At 35.6% G+C, this 6,000-nt stretch overlaps 1 protein-coding gene across 3 annotated transcripts in view; it reads right to left on the minus strand.

Annotated features, from left to right (window-relative positions):
* Positions 1 to 1,046, minus strand: part of LOC120449615 (adenylate cyclase type 2) — a 37,385-nt gene extending 36,339 nt beyond the window's left edge. For all 3 annotated transcript variants that reach the window (XM_039632193.1, XM_039632192.1, XM_039632194.1), the window contains exon 1: positions 779 to 1,046. The gene's annotated coding sequence lies outside the window, so the exon portion shown is untranslated. The remainder of the gene's footprint in view (positions 1 to 778) is intronic.
* Positions 1,047 to 6,000: the final 4,954 nt, after the last annotated feature.

Below are 6,000 nucleotides of genomic sequence, written 5' to 3' on the forward strand. Positions count from 1 at the left end.
GAAAAAGTTCCGAATAAAAAACCACTAAAAACACGAAATAGCAACAATAATAACCAGAACAGACGCAAAAATCGCCACCAGCTGCCAAGTAGCATTAATTTAATTTGTGGGCTTAATTCGGAGGCACTTGTTGCTATTGTTGCTGTGACATTGCTTTTTTGTAATTAATAAACGACTAACAAAAACGCAAATATAAATAAATAAGTCTGTAGAAAACCCAGATCAGATGCGATTAGCACTATCGCAATGAGCAGCAGCGAAAAAGAGATGCCAGTGAATATGTACATTCGATCTGTCGCTAACCATTCAGATTGTTTGCTCGCCGACTCGCATCGCGTCGCATTTTTTGTATTTTCGTATTTTTAGCTAATTTCAGTTGCTATTGAGCTTGGCAATTAGTTACACTTGATTATATGAAAGCAGATCGCGGGTGAACAGTTTGCCGGCCCCTCAAGTTCGATGTTTATGTATTCTAGTTGTATTTTAGCTCGTATTCCACTTTGTTTTTGAATTGGTTTTGTTTTCGAAACGGAAGGAAATAACGTAAGTGATGCCAATTTAATAATTCAAAAATTAATTAAAGTTTCAAAAGTTTCCATTTGCAAGATAGAAGGGCACGTTTTTTCATTCAGACTGGACATTTATTTCTGGCTTTTTGCTAATATATTGATGTATTATTTGGTTTTTAAATAAACTTCCAATACACAATTTTGTGTACTATTTCCCCAAAATTCCTTGTTCATTAATCGAATGAGTTATTAAACACTTTTTACAATACCTAATAGCTGGTCGTTAAATCCTCTGTTGCTGTTTGTACACTAATCATTTGTACCAATAAATTTATTTATCTATATATATATTTGTGCATTGCATGGATGCGGAGACATTTCCCAATGGCACATGTTGTTTAAAAAATTCACATTAACACATTCAAACACTCACACACAAACGCACACTTGCTTTTTCCGAGCAAGGAAACGCGCGAAAAACGCGACCGCCTGTAAGCCGCTTGTTAACCGCTTTTGAAACGCCAACGAACCGCACCCGTTCACGTTATAATCAAAACTGACGGAGCAACCGAAAGACCAACAGGCTAAACGAACCACCCACTCCCGCAGCAACATGTTGCCGACCTTGCCGAATGAGCGGCAACCAATTCGAGAGCGTAAATCGCCAATGTGGTCACACCAATGTGAGTGAGAGCAAACGTTGGGTTCGGTGTTTTCAAATTGAAAATAAAATAAAATAACAATAATAATTCGAGGCGCCGGTTCTCTTCAAATACAATTCGATCGTAATTGACCAAAGAAATAAGATTTTAGATTGTAGATGGTTTTTTTAATTTATAAAAATATAATTAGGCGCATTAAGTGCAACAAATAAAAATATTACTCACCCGTCATGAGCAAATTAAATTAAATGCACTGAAAAATGTTTTTGGTTTGGAAGAAAAGCGTAAATCCTATAAAAGTTAACAACTAGAAATAATAACAAATTTTAATTTTCATATTATATATTGATTACTTAAATGTTAATAAAACATTGCAAAGTCAATTTATGTTCACAAAAAGTTGTTTGACTTATGGTACCAAGACCAAAACCGAAGAGCATGTGTGCTAAAGTACAAATGATTCTATTCTAGTTGATTAGGTTTCACTGATTTCCATTTATGAAGGCTAACGAATAGCCATAATTCAAAAGAAGAAACTCATAATAGTGCATGTGCACTGAACTGTGCTATTACTAATGCTGAACTCTCAATAGTACTGTAATATATGTTTAACACGGTGTTAAACCCAAATTTAAGTGCGGAAATGCAGAATCATTGCTTTTGTATTTTGGCTTGGTAATTAATGTTGCTACAGTAACCAAGGAGAATGTTCCAAATCTATTCCAACTACAGACTAGTCAATAAATTAATCATTATAAAATCTGACAGAAAGCCATTAACTATATAAAATAGCCAACTTTAATCTTTTCAGGTATGTTCTTGAAGTTGCAATTAAATTTGCAATAGTGCCGCTGCTATCAAGAAAAGTTTTAATCTATAGGCTACTTGTGACGGTTACCTAAAAGATATTCCTACAACTGATTATGATCGTAAGCATTCTACGCCTTCTACATGCCCCTTAATTAAAGGGAAATGTATGTACATTTTAAATTTTAAATTCTATAACAATATTAAATTATTCAGCAGATATAGCTTGCATTTGCACCTAGTGCAGTTGACACCAACACCACTCGGACCTCAATTTCCTGAAATTAAATTACTTACGAGCAGCTCAGCTCAGTTCGTTCTCAGTTAATTTCAACAAAGCAGGATATTAACAACACTCGTTTCCAATCCCCTGGATTGTCCTGTTTTCAGAGTGTGGGAAAATGTTTGAGCTGCTTTGTTGGCACACAAACAAACACCTGGACAAAGTAAGTACTTTGGTTGCAGTGTGTTTGCTGACTTGTGCAATTTCCGTCTGACAACACGGGGCGTATACGTAATGAACTCTGACAGAGCTTGGCCAACATATGTCCGCAAAGTTAGCCATTATTGGAGTGGATCTATATATGCAAACGGAATTGAATATTGAAACTATTAAGCTTAGTTGGTTTCAGTTCACTTTTATATCAAAAACATGTTTTACTTAAAAAAAAACAAGTTTTTGGACTTCTCAAGTAAAAGTTTTAATTTAAAGCGTCAAAATATAAAACATCGATTTTTTTATACGCTAATAAATAAGTATAGTGCCGAAATTATGTAGGCGAATATGTTTCACATTTCTCAATTTCTTATTCATTAACATTAATTGGTGGCTTTTCACCGCAAATGCATTTTGAGTCTAATAAATTATTGACGCAGAAAGCACACAGAATATATATGACACACACCTTGGTTTGTAAGGTGAACCAAACACCTCTTCACATTTTCATGGAGCCTTTGGGGGATTTGGGATTTGCATAAATAATAATGAAATTTCAACTGGTGAATAAACAAAAATAAAAGCAGCTTTAAGAATCAGCACCCATTAAAAGGCAATTTGAACCGAGTAATGCCGCCGAGTGAAGTACCCAAGGATCAAGGCAAATTAACTAATTGAAGGCTCAAAAGGACTTTGCATAAAGTGTGTGGACCGATAAAGGTGTCTCGTCTGCCGCCGATAGACTAAAGACGGCCGTGGTAATGACCATTCCCCAAGGTCGAGCTGTGAATCGATGACTTTCCGGGGTTGGCGGCATGCATAATACATTCCCAGATCGAAATCAAAACATGTTTACCTTCGCACGACGCTTGCAAAAGTTAGTCCTGGCTCAAGGATGACCTCCTCAGGCGGAACAGCGACAGGTGGGCGAGTCAAGAGGAATCCTCTCTCCAATTTTTTCAACAATGCTATGGATTTGCTGTTCGCTAGCTTGGACTTGAACTGTACATTTGCAGACCTCTAAGCTAATAATGCATTTATTAAAATCATTTAGTTGTCTATAAAGTTTTTTAAGTGGAGATATCATTTAGAAAAGCGTGCCTAACTTTTTTTTTATATTCAGAATTTATGATTTTACAGATTTCGTATTCAATAAAAAAAAGATTTCCATTAAAATAAATAAATAGTTTATTGTAAAATTCAATATTGTTTCACGGCTTAAGTGATTTGCTTCAACCTTTGATTTTTATTTTTGGTTTGGTTTCTAACATAAATTAACATTGCATTATACCTGATGTACCAAGCCCTCTAATCTTCCCATTATTTATTTTCAACGCCTAACTTTCTTTGGCATTGGGGCTTGCCATTGAAGTAGACCAAGTAAATGATAGTTTAATGAACGGCCATTAAATGTCAGTCATTGGCATTTGTTGGGGGTCACAGTCAATAAGGCTACTAACGTTTGTTGCATTTTTAATGGCCTCCTGTGCTGGAAAATCAATTTCACCCCACAGGCAGGCAAAGAATGTTTAATTTTTCACTTGCTTGCTGAATATGTAAGGACTAAAAAGTCGACAGTTGGCCGGGACATAAAGCCTAATTAGGAAATATTCTGTAATTAGTGCGCTCCACTTAATTAAAGAACTGCAAACTCAACAGAAACAACAGCAGAATTCGCAACAATAATAAACCCAAGTTGCCTCGGGATCTGTGCCCTTTGGTAGACAATTAAGTGGCTGCCTTGGAAGTGTGGGTGTGATTCTGTATGTATTAAGGCAGCAGCTTGTTGACATCGTCCTTTAAAGCGCCTGAAAGTATGCTGTGTCCTCTGATACATTCGACACATTCGCCAGCGAGTTTGAGCCGTACAGTCCAACAAGTTTGAAATAAGGGTTAAATTGCTCGAAATTATATTACAAATTCCGGGTACACGCGATAAACCATAATGAACACCAGCTACTTAGGTATTCATACCTTTAAAACAAGGCCGTCCATACATTTAAGTCTTTGCGAAGTAAATTTATTAAAGAATTTGTTCAATATTAAGCACAACAAATATTGGTATATCTAAAATTTGGTTCAACAGTCTTGGATTGGAAACGTCAGAAATCAATGCCAAAATGTAAATGAGCGAACCACCGCAAGTCCGTTTGAATAAATATATTCAGAAATCATGAAATTTCCTGCGAGCTTTGCACTCTATCACAAAAAAATGCCTCCACAAAAAAACAAATTCAATATAAACGCAAATTATTTTTGCTGTCCGGTGGTGGCAAACGCGTAAAAATACAAGAACAACGCAGAGCTTTGGAAAACTATATGCCAATTGTGGGGGTTTGCTTTTGTTTGGTTTTATGTCCTGTCGGCCACGCATAAATCTGGTCACTGGCTCCAGAGTTTTCTGACGTGTTCGACACTTCCCTTTAAACTTGCCTTACTTGCGTGTGCTCCCTTAAAGCCACAAAAAGTATTAAAGCAATAAAAAATAATTATAACACTTGCGAGTAAGGGGAGAGGGCTAGTGATGTAATAAAAGAAAAATACTTATTTTATATGTTTTTATTGAGTCAGTATGTTTTTTAATTAGAATTTATATAAATATGCTTTGCAGAATGTAAATGTTGTTTGTGCGGTTGCAACCTGACAAAACACTTTATTAAAGCAAAATTAAGGTGGTCTATCTAACCACTAATTTGGCTCCATAACTAACAGCATAATATAAAAGAAAACGTAATAAAGAGAACAATAGACCCACCCGCCCCCGCTGCTTTCTATCTATGTTCCACAGAAAGCCCCAGCGAATGTGGAATGAAATTCATCATACGCCACGTTGGCCCCTCTGGCAGAGAGCAGGATAGAAGTTTCGCACGTTGCTCCGTGTGCTGACCCGCATACCAAATCAGAGGCCAGCAGAAACCAAAAAGTTGCCAAATCTTTGTTGGATTTAATTATGTTTAAATAGGCTTAGCAAAAACTTGCCATACAGGAAAATTAAATAGAATAAAGGTGTAATCTCATACATCAGATCTAAAATGAAACTAATTGAATTTTGGACAAAGGAAGTTTAATTTTGCCACATGACCAAGTATAATTCGACTGTTGTGTTGGGCATATTTTATAGATAAATGCTTTCTTGTCTAGCCTTTTGCTTTGAGATATAAACTTGCCTGGTTGTTAAATATCGTTTGCTCGGAGAAATAGGATAACAATATAGGATAACAGTTAAAAATATTTTAAAATCATGCAAATGGGCCAATTGCATAAATGCAAACACATAAATCCAATTAGCGGCTATAAATGCTGTACATATACCAATTGTAGAGATTAAATATGCATTTCTGCTTGTGCGGCTTGACATCAGCTGCATTTCATGGCTTTTCCAGAGCAACAGATGCCAATAATCCTAGTACCAGTGATAGGCTACTCACAGAAAAAAAGAAATGTATGAAATATGTAAATGCATTCGAATTTATAAACTTGAAAAAACCATATGCAGTTTTAACTTAACAATTATTAACAATAAGTTATCTACAAATGGAGTGAGAAATTTATTTTCATTGTTATATTTCAACAGGGCTTTAATTCT

The sequence above is a fragment of the Drosophila santomea genome, chromosome 3L (genome assembly GCF_016746245.2).
Source record: "Drosophila santomea strain STO CAGO 1482 chromosome 3L, Prin_Dsan_1.1, whole genome shotgun sequence".
Taxonomy (NCBI): domain Eukaryota; kingdom Metazoa; phylum Arthropoda; class Insecta; order Diptera; family Drosophilidae; genus Drosophila; species Drosophila santomea.